The following is an 11,622-nucleotide window of genomic DNA, read 5'->3' on the forward strand; positions in this document are numbered from 1 at the left end:
GACAGTGAGACAGTCACTCCCATCATTCCAGCCTTCATTATCCCTCATTACAATACTTTCTTTGGCTCACAGGTATTATCAACATACAGGTGTAGTTTCAAGAGCATTAACATGCTTTCCCAGGATTCTATCAGTGGTATTTAACTGGAATTTTCACATGGCACAGAACACATCATGTAGCCTAGAGTAATACAGACACCAAAAATGTGTCTTCTGAAGACATGTATTTGAAAGTACAAAAAGTAAAAATAGAATTTTTCATCCTAGCTACATCCTATTCTTCAGCATGCCAAACAGTTTTGCCAGCTACTATAGGATTTTATGCTTAATTATTTATACACATACTTCATATAAAATGTGTTTTGTCTCCTTATACAATATAGGCACACAAGAAAGGTGCATTGCCAATATATGTGCAATTGGAAAAGCACATATTCCAGTAGAGCTGTGGGTTGGTATAATGTAGTTCTTCATATGCAGAAAGAAACAGAGGAAATGTAATACACAATAAAATCAAGCTGACTGTGCACAGAATAAAACAATTCTACTTTACTTTTTTGTTTGCACTTTCATAAATCAATCTGTGTCCTGCTTATTGCTTGTTTTCCCTGAGGAAGGTAATTTATTTTTTACAGAAAAGCACCCAACACCCTCCCACAATCACTCCCATTTGTTATGAAGAAGAAAAACCTAGGTGAAAAATTGACTTACCAAGGGATATAGAAAAATTGCAAAGCAGAGAGGAAGACCAGCCTTTCCCAGCTTAGTAAACTCTGGCTGAGGAAAACAAAAATAATTCCCCTCTCTAAAGGCTACTGCCCCTTCACTCCCATTTAAGGGCAGATACAATGCTATATTTAGAACCAACCAAGTTATTCTCCCAAAACTGAGGGCAGCCTAATAGGCAATAAGGGTGTGATTTAAAGGCAGAAGAAAATCCCTGCCCCATATGCAGTTTTGTACTGTATTTTAATAAAATATAGACTTCTTTCCTAAAAAAAATAAACAGTTGTTTGTGTTAAAAGTGGGGTTTCTTTTCCCAGTAACACCAAGCACATGGGAAACAGATTAATGTCAGAAAAGAGTTTGAACTTTTTATTTAGAAATTATTGAAGTTTTAAAATAATCAGTAACTTAGAAGACGAGTGAGGAGACGTAAAGTCCAGAATCTTATTAGTAGAGACATGAGATCCCCTTGGTGTCTCACGCTGTAAAATGAGCCTCCTCATTGCTTCCTTAAGAGCTCCCTGGATTTGAGAACATGACGGCAATACCTGAAGGCATAGTAACTATCTAAAAATCCTATTAACATGAACATAAAGAAAGTCCTGTTTCTAGTCACTATTTCCATCTCCATAATGTTACCAGCCAACTTGATAGAAATTTCTTTGTGTCTTGTAGGGAAAGCAGGAAGAGTTAATACACATAGAGGCATATAGAGGCAGAGGAAAACCACAGCCGAAGCACTCAGTTCTGTGAGACCCTGATGGTCCCTGATTACTACCAATTAAAATGGAGGAGTTTGGTGCCTGTAGTGCTCCTAGATTTCTATCCAGAAAGTCCAAAGCGCCACTGTGGTGGCTCTGACATGTCCAGATGTGGTGGTGAGCACGGGCTCAGTCACTCTACCCCATTCTGGTGGTGTGCAACCCCGCAGAGATTTGACCCGTGATGTGAACCGATGTGAGGGAAGAGAAGGAAGGGCAGGAACTCTGACAAGTCTTTGTGATGAGTGCAAAGAAATAATCACCTTCCTCTTAATTCTGCCTGGAAATAAGGACCACATGTCTGAGAAAAACTGAACGTATGGCAGATTTAATCACACCTTGTAGCTCAGACCATAAGTAAGGCATTCATTGATATTTAAAGTATTTAAAAATAACAAGATCTATTTTCATTTTACTTATACAGGAATGGGATCAATACCAAAGTCCCTAAGTAATAAGATCTTTCAGTGCTCAGTGTAAGAAAATTTGGTACATGAACAATGTACTTCTAAGTAATGCTTTGTTCTTATGCAAACAGGAAGCAGAGCAAGACGTGGAGAAACCTTTAACCAATTGCTTCTAATCCTATCCCCAGTGTTCATCCAATTTTCCTAAATAGCTCTGCTAAGGTTCTTTCCCACTTTCTTACTGTCTAGGACTATCATTTGCCTGACACAGGCTTCTCCCTCCCACTGATCTTAAATTATAACTCAGTCTGACAGAATTAGATCTACAGAGACAGACACAGTGGAATGAGTGCATATGCACTGAGCATAGATGTTGCTTCAGAAGCAGCTGTCAAAGTAATTATCATGTAATAATCCAGAGCAAACCCACTTTACTTACACAGCTCCTTCTCCCCTATTGCATTTTCCTGTGGGAGGTAAAAGGTCAGTTTTCAGGAAAACTTGAAAGTACTCATCACACTCTCTACTTTTAATTTCTTGTTCTATATTTATTATCTTTAAAGAAATGGAGGAACATACAGCCTGCTCTATCTGCCTTTACATTTGAGCTCTCTTCTATTTTAAGATCTTTCTTCAGGGTGTGGTTGGATGCCAGAAATGTGAAAGGGCATCCTGAGGCCTCTGGGGAACATACCATGGGCAAGAACTAGACATGCAATAGGGCCAGTCCCAGGTTGCGTCCAGGTAAGTCAATAAATCAATTCTCCTTCTCTTCATAGATATTCACAAAATGGGAGGGAAGGGAAAACTGCAATATTGTGTTATTCGCTGGTGCTGAAATTAGGCTGAAAACCTATCATCCAAAAATTCTCCAGCATTTTAATCTTTAAATAATTTACATTACACTCTCAAACACACTTTCTCCCAGACACTGAAGGCATCTTCCCCTGATCCCTCCACTTCCCAAACAGAAGTTCTTCCCTAAGAGATGGTTTTCTTAAAGCAGAGATTTAGCAGGGTATCAAAAGGATTATCCAAGCACTTAAAACTGAGCATGTGCTAAAATCCTTTCATGAATATGGTAGTTCAGAATTACATCTTTGCCTTATACCAATCCCTTGATGTGGGTTGTTTAATTGCTACAGGCTTAAGTAATGGCTCAACTGCTCCCATAAAGGGGAAGACAAAGACCTGAAATGGAGCTCAGAAGAAGATGCATTATCATTTTAGCTACTGGAGGAAACATCAAAACTGTAATGAAATGAAATGTAATGGTGTTAGAAGAGGTATGCTTTTAGCCTATAAGAGTGCCTTAATAGTGGCCTTGTGCTTTTAGCTTTCTCCAGTTCCAAGAAAACTTAATGCATCTTTGTATGGCAGCTTCTGAAGTCCTGCTTTATTAATATTGTAAGTCTCGATTTCTTCAAATGGTTGTAGGATATTTATAGTTTCATATAAATTGTAAGCTTTCTAAAGCCAGGCTAGAACAACGGATACTGTGCACTGGAGATCATAGAGCAGTCTATTGGATTTCCTTCACAGCTTTCCTGGTCCTAGCATCTCCTTTGGTATTACAAATGAAAGACAAAATAACGCGTGCAAATTCAAGGATATGGGGAAAAAAATCATGCCCTTTCCTCAGTTACTGCTTTTGGTCAGAAGCTCAAGATGATCAGGTCCATAGATGAACAAAGTAGAATTTGTCTTATTCAAAAGAGAATAACACCACCTGAAAGACTTAATTAAAAAATCTTTTGAGGCAGTGCACCTGCAGATTAGCTAACAAGAGTGCAGCAACAGACACACACCTGACTGCTAACCACACTGTAAAGGTGTTCACACAGGCGAGCACAGATCTCAGAGGGAAAACGTGTTCATCTCTTCCATACGGGGAGAGCACAACTCCATCCCAGCTCCTAAGATACTTAAATACTACTCTCTCCACCTCCTGCTTTCTTCTTATTTTCATTTTTCTTGATGTATTTTCTCTTTTATTTTCTTTTTCAGTGCCCAACCTGGAAGTATTTTAAGGCTGGCTACATGCAGCTGTACATGGGCTATGTGGAGATGACACCATGAGAGAGCCAAGACATTTGGAGGAGGAAAAAAGTGCAACCAAGATTTCCCAAGAGACTGCACAGCTCCTGGGAAAGAGAACAATGGCAGCTGCAAAAAACCCCATACATGCTAGAAGCTGTTTTAAACAACCAGATGGGGATTGTCAAGCAGCTATTCAATAGAGCTAGACTGAACTGCAGCCAGAACATCACACACTTCTAATACGAGCCTTTGAACAAATGCTAAAATACCTCAGTATACAAAATGCTGGAGTTTGTTTCCCTGCAACATAAAATAAAGTGAGTCTCTTAGTAAGTCTCCTCATTTATATCTAAGAAGACAAACACATCACTTAGTATAGTGAGTCAATCATTTCTAAGATATTTAAACAGTGATGTGTCACCCTGCTGTTCCAGGACCCACTCTGGAGCCCATCAGAGTCAGCGGTAAGGTTTTACTGACTCAGGGAAGCTCTGATTCATATGCTTCTTGATTTAATGCCTCTTTAAAAAGTTGACGGAGGGTTAGCTCAGCCACAAACAGAAAATATAGGGTTGCCTGGTGCAGCAGAATGTTTCAGCTACTTATTTTGTGAGTTATTGCAAGTGGCAACAAGAGTATATTTGCTACTGCTTTGGACAGCATAAAATACTCTAGAGCTGGTAACAGGCTTAACTGGAACTTCAGCCAATGGGATTGCTTAGCTAAATATGTTTTGCTAAATTTTAGGGTTAGCCAAGCAAATTACAGTCTCTCATCAGGGACGTGAAGTTACAGCTTAGGTTTCAAATGCTGTTGTTCTTTTCAATATAATCAGATATTTTGGAAGTGTTTCTGATAAAGCTTAATGAAAACAGCATTTAGTACAATTTACTAACTGCAGTTAGACAAACCATACTGTAGGAGAGCCCACTAAAAGTGTATAAGCTCAGTGGCACCTCCTCATTTACCATTATAATGAGATCTATTTTTCAACAAAGTGCACAGATATGGACTGTAATGATTTTCATCTTACGCTGGTATAATTAGCCAAGTGTCACACAATACGCTCGGCATATATCAACTGTAGCAACAGTTATTTCTATCAACTAATCTCAATGTCAGCAACAGATGAAATCTAGACACAGCCACAGGTTGTAAGAGGGCAGAGATAGGAACAAGTTACACGGCATTCATGTGGTCCAGAGGCTTCACCACCCAGGGGAGTGAAGGTGAGACAGTTACAGTCCCAAATCCACCACTGGATATCACCATGTAGTCTATTTTAATGCCTTCAGGCTTTAGAAGCTGCCAGCTATGGGGTATAGAGCTATGTTAACAGCACCTACACACAGGACTTACACCAGAGATAAGCACACACAGCCCAAGCACAGAATCACAGAATGGTTGAGTTTGGAAGAGACACTTGAAGGCCACCTTGTCCAGCCCGCCTGCTCAAGCAGGGCCACCCAGAGCCAGCTGACCAGGACCATCTCTGGATGGTTTTGAATATCTCCAAGGATGGACCCTGCACAACACCTCTGGGCAACCTGTGCCAGTGCTTGGTCACTCTCACTGTAAAAAAAGAGGGGTTCCTGATGTTCAGAACCTCCTGTGTTTCAGTCTGTGTCTAACACCTCTGATTCGGTCCCCTCCTCTGCTTGGGATGGCAGGATCTGAAGGTCACTAGTGCAGCCACTCCAATAGCTGTCACCCAGTCCACTCATACCAGCCTGACCAGTAGCTGACGCTCAGTCGATGCAGCCCTCACACAGGATGGAAAGTGAGATTACAGAGAGAGAGAGAGAGAGAGTTAAGAAAGGATTTGAAGACAGGACAGGCTCTGGTGACTGGGTGCAGGCTTCAGCCAGACAACTGGCCCTGTTTTACACACAACCAGCCCCTTTTATACTCCTTTCTGTCTGTTCCTCTCCTTGTTCCCCCCTGATTCCCTTCCCTCAGATATTTCTTCGTGGCTTTGCAGGGTTCTACCAATTCCTACTCCTCTCATCTCCACCCAACTCATCCCAACCCTTCTACTTTCCAGTCTTATCAGTTGCAATGTTCAGATTAGTTTCCCTGGAATGGCTCATCAGTTTGTGTGACTAACGAGGTTTATTTCTTCTCATAGTCTCCATTGTTGTTTGTCAGGTCTGTGTTTGTTGCCTTCACCTTTTTTTATATAAATTTGACTTTAAGTGCTCATCATCTTGCTGGAACAAACATTCTGACACTCCATGCTCCTTATCAATTAGTGTCACTAACCAGATATGCTTCTGGTTATTGACATTGTTACCACTACTTGATCAGGCTTTTTATATCTATGTTTGGCTCTCCCCTTTTCCTGATCATCCCTTTTGACAAGGTCCTTCATCAAATAATCTTACAGAAATAAATAAATAGATAAATAAATAAATAAAATCCTCACATTTCTCATATCCTCATACGGATAACATAGAAATTATCTGCTTCTGTTTCACAGGGGAAAAGGAGAAGAAAAGGAGCACATAACAGATCACATGGCAGGTGGGATGCATGGTGAGTTCAATGTGAGAGTTGATGTGAAAACATCCAACAGTGTTAAGTTCAGGCATATCCCACTACTCAAGGTTATTGAGCTTTGTGTGACATATCCATCAGTTCATGTCACTGAAGCATGTAGCTATGCTGGGTATGGCCTGTGCCATGCATGATATACTGTCTGACTTATATATGAACATGAATGTACTCTGGAGTAATGAACCTTTGATATATTCCTGGAAACAGGTAACTCCCATTAGAAAAAATTATATTGTTTCATTTCAGAGCTAAATTACAACAGCTTGAAGGAATGACACAGTGGAGATATGATCCAAAACTGATGGAAATGCAGCCCAGGTGTGGCTTTCTTTAGGAATGATAGCAGATGAACCCCCTAATTCCTGTTCCTCACTACTGCAGAGTTTCTTTGATTCTTTGGTTGTTATAATTAAAATGATTGAGTTCAGCACAGGAAGGCACAATGAGGAATGTGCTAAGACTGTTGGTCCCAGGCAGGCCCCAAATTTACACTGTTTTAACAGATAGCATTTGGCATTTTTAGTAACAATAAAGGAAGAAAACACTGTTTTGCAGAAGCGACAATGAGTCACACTGATGCTTCTCCAACCGCTCTATAGTTTCTTCTCCAGGTCTTCCAGGGCAATGCTGTAGCATAAAAAACAAAGCAAAATTTCATTACAGAAAACAGACTGAAAAGCCATACTTGATTATTCTATCTCAGCCTCTAATTAATGTTTCTCTCCATGGTTCATACTGTGGTGCTTCAGATGAAGCTACATTTGGAGGTCACCAGTTCTCACCATTACCACTACTGCTCCTCAGTTACTGTACAGCTGTGGTGTTCCTGACAGGCAGGTTTCGCTCAATTCTTTGCCTATTCCATTTATCTGATTATTTACTCTTCTCACTCTCTGGCATTCAGTTGTCACTAAATCAGTCATGCACTAGCATCCTTGATCCTCAGGTTAAAGACTCATTTGATTTCAAAGGGTGCTTTTACCCAAGCAAAGACTTTAGTACTCCCTACACAAACACTCTTCACATTTAAACACAGATTAGACAAGTTATTAATATTTTGTTCTTTTTATTTTTCTTCATATGTCATCTAGCCTGTGTCTTCCTGGGCATGCTGAGTGTTCCTCTGCAACTATATTTTTATCACAAGATAATATTTAAATGGCTATAACATTTTACAGATTTTGTATGTTAGATATATAGAAGTACATATATTTTGATTCCTACTTTACCGTTATCCAAATCAAACACTATTGCCATTATTCTTAATTTTAATCTGAGGAAGTTATGGGTTCCAGATACAAAGATAGCTAGAGATGGCAGAAGATTTTTTTCTCCATGAGCAGAATTTGTATTGCAATAAGGAAGCATTAGGTACTGCTCTGGATTCTACTGTAACATATCCTAAAGAACAGGTAGGCAGATTCAGAGAGCTGCAAGACCAAACAAGGCGTTCTTCCAGCTTAATAAATACTTTGAGGCCCAGGTCACATCAGAGCAGCACAGAATGTAAAGCTTTGAATGCTGAGGACAGCTGTCTTCCCTCCCTGCCTCGGTGGCCTGTCTAGTTGTAGGCAATCCCATCCACTGGCAGTGTTCCCCAAGTGAAACAAATACTACAGCATTGCAGGGGAGGAAAAAATCTTGAGCTGAGTGTGGTCGTCAAGATGTCTGGGCATTTACGACCAGACAACAACAACATAACATCACAGTAACCATTGGGATAGCTTAGGATACCACAGGGAGTGATAGATCGTTGCTTCCTCCCTGACAAAGGGACTGAAATCAGCTGCTCGGAGTTTCCAACGCATGGGAACCCTTGAATGGAAAGATAAAGTTTGAAGCCAGAAGAATCATCGTGATCATCTTATTTATACCTCAGAGTCTATTCAGTTACGTTTGCTACTTTTGTGCAGTGACACTATGCAATTGAGAAAATGTGTGGTCAAAACATCAGCTGGATGAAGTACTTGTTCTATAAAAGGAAGACTGTGTTAATGTAGACATATACAGGGATTAATTATTCCCTATTGTTTGTACTTTCCTCCAACTCTTAATCATAAGTGTAAAAAAAGTGTGCCTTTCTTTCTTGAGTTCAAATTTGCCTAGGATCACCTTCCATCCGGTAGTTCTTGCTGGCTTCTCAGATTTATAATTAGATAGATAGATAGATAGATAGATAGATAGATAGATAGATAGATAGATAGATAGATAAACACCCCAAAGGTGCCTACACACTAACCCTCACACTTCAACTTCCACTGTAGTTGCTAGACAGAGTATCTGTTTCTGACCATTTGATGCTGGTGCAGCCTGCTAGCACAGAGCAGTCAGGAATTCTGTGAACAATAAGGCAGGAAAGATCAAAGAATCAAAACAAGTTTGATTTTGGCATGTTTGTAATTGTACATTTTACATATATGGGAGAAAAGTGTGATTGCTTAGAAAATACTAGAAGCAGGCCATGAAGTAGCAAGGAATTTGGCATTATGTGTTGACCTTTGGAAAATCAGAGATGAGAGATACAAATAGGTCATGATAAACATTAAGCAATGGGAAAAATTGTTTGCAATGGTACATTACAAAAAATGAATCTTCTAGAAAGAGGAATCTTGTAAAAAGAGGAACCTTGTCAAAAGGACACCTTAGCATTATGATCTTTTCAGAAGCTTTCTGGGAAATACTAACTGAGCAACCCGCATTGCATTCCTACCCTGTAATATAAAAGCTTCAACTTGAACTTCAGCTGTGTGCATACAGAAAGACAGTACACTATACTTTTCAGATGTTTTCTCCTGTTTAATCCTAGATAGAATTAGTATAAATGTGTAAAAAGTGTAACACTGATTGTGATAGCTGCCGGTTGAGAGGCTGCCTGACAGCTTGGAAGGTCGTGTCTTCACAGGAATTGTGAAAGGAGGCACCAAACAGAGGCATGAGGAAGGGAAAGCAAGCGCTCTCTTCTGGTCTCGGTGGCTGGTTTTCTGTGGATCTCTGATCAATCACACATTTTAAACTCATGCATGATACATCTGGAACAGAAATACTGCCTCCGTTTCCAGTTAAAAAAAAAAAGTCACTGAAAACAGACCACTACACATGTACCTCCTTACTAGCAGAAAGGACACACATGTGCAGTGTCACTCCCTTCCTGACAGAAGTATGCCAGCAATTTCCTAGTGGGTCATGTGCCCTGGGATACAATTGTGCCTCATGAGAACCACGTGGAAATAGTCCATTAAAGCTCCAGTGTTAAGTAATATAGAGCAGCTGCCTCAATATTTGGATTTCTGACTTGCTGTATGCCTTGTTCATTATTACTTTTTGCTACTACTCCTCCTCCCACTCAACTACCCCCTCCCACAGCCCCTTCCTCTATTAATTCTCAAGAAGAAAGAAAAGGGAGATATCCAGACATCCCACTACTAGTGCAAGCCCAGGGGATGAGAGGAGGACCAGGAAGACAATGCCACCATCTCTCACCACTCATAGAGCCACAGAACAAGCAGGGATACTCACCAGCAGAACCAATCACGCCATCCATCAGTCTTCTGATGGGGCTCTCTACAGGCTGTTGCAATTCCTGCTGATGGACCTCCGAGGCACCCGAGACATGGTGCACTGCTGCTGGTCCTGAAAGCAGCTCTCTACATCCAGCCCTTCTGAATTCACAGCTGCAGAGATACTATATTCCTCTCATAGAGCCCTTGACCTGAAATTGGTAAAAGGATGGAAACTGCTCTGGGGAGCAGCACGACACATACATTTGCTGTGTTCTTTAAATCCTTCCTAGGGACCTGCTATTTGCCATAGACAGGAAGAAGACACTAAATGTACCTCTAACCTGGTCTAATAAAGTCATTCTTATGTTAAGACAACACTTATAAAATATGCACCAGGAATCTTGAAAAGGTCAAAGAACTGATTTGCATTCCAGAAGCTAATGAACATTTGCTTGCTGAATGTAATCTGCTGAAAGAAAAGACTAAGGAACAGCAACCAAGTAAGGAGGTAAGATAAATCAGAGTGTGTATAAAAGAGATCAGAAGACAATCCATGTACAATGTCTTTCTAGGTAGATACAGTACAGGTAAAGATCAACACCAAAGACCAGCAACTCCCTCCAGGAAATAATTTAAATAGCAGCTGTCCAAATATGGGACTGTCTATACAAGGTGTTTAAATTTAATAATATTCAGAATCACCTCAGGTTTCTTTAAACAATCAAAATATTTTCATTACTTGATCATTTTGGCCACCACTTACAAGACTACCAACTAGCATTTCTTTTACCGTTCTTGAATTAATTGTTATGTACATTATTAACATTTGCATACATAAGCATTTCCATGGAAATGCCACGCTGATGATTAAGGGATTAGAGCAACTGACATGCCAGGAGAGGATAAGAGAACTTGACTGTTCAGCCTGGAGAAGAGAAACTTCAGGGGATCATATGAATGTGCATAAATACCTGAAGTGAGGGAGTAAAGAAGACAGAGCCAGCCTCTCTTCAGTGGTGCCCAGGGCTGTAGGGAGCTGGAGACCAGCGCTGCTACAGCACCACGGGGGAAGGGCCTGATGGCCCTCAAGGACTGAAACTGGGCTATGGATAGGGTAGAGGGAGGCCCTTATTTATTCCAAAATTACATTTTGGGAAGGAAAGTTGGTTAAAACCTCCTTCATGTCTCTGACTTCTCTTCGAACACACTGCATAGTGCTGGCCATCAGTGAAACTGCATCGATCAGGAATGTCTATTGTCTTACTTATAACACATAATACAGCATTTTGCAAGGAATCCAAAATAACAGAGCAGAATTTCTACATTAGCATATTTGCACGTAGACAATTGGCCCATTAAACTGGTCAATTTTATTCTAAAGCCTCATTTCACTTCTGCAATATATTATGACTCATAAGTTCCAGTTCCAATGAGCTATTATTTCAGTATTGCCAATTATTTAAACTTCATGCTGCAATATACTTGATAGATGTCAAAGTTCATATTAAATAACATATTTATAATATATGAATATTAGCTTGCATTCAACAGAAAGGGACCTAACATTTTTCCTGTGTAAGAAATGTAAGCCAATGCCAGCAGACCATCAGGATGTATCTACATCAGGCACTG

The 11,622-nt window shown here is 40.2% G+C and overlaps 1 protein-coding gene across 2 annotated transcripts in view; it reads right to left on the reverse strand.

Moving 5' to 3' along the window:
* The window catches only part of MYOM2 (myomesin 2), an 84,310-nt gene extending 83,484 nt beyond the window's left edge, over positions 1-826 (reverse strand). Inside the window, exon 1 of one of the 2 annotated variants that reach the window (XM_082048030.1) lies at positions 712-826. The gene's annotated coding sequence lies outside the window, so the exon portion shown is untranslated. The remainder of the gene's footprint in view (positions 1-711) is intronic. The other variant, XM_082048031.1, reaches the window with a different exon arrangement.
* Positions 827-11,622: the final 10,796 nt, after the last annotated feature.

Source organism: Streptopelia decaocto (assembly GCF_964273445.1).
Source record: "Streptopelia decaocto genome assembly, chromosome: 3".
Classification (NCBI taxonomy): Eukaryota; Metazoa; Chordata; class Aves; order Columbiformes; family Columbidae; genus Streptopelia; species Streptopelia decaocto.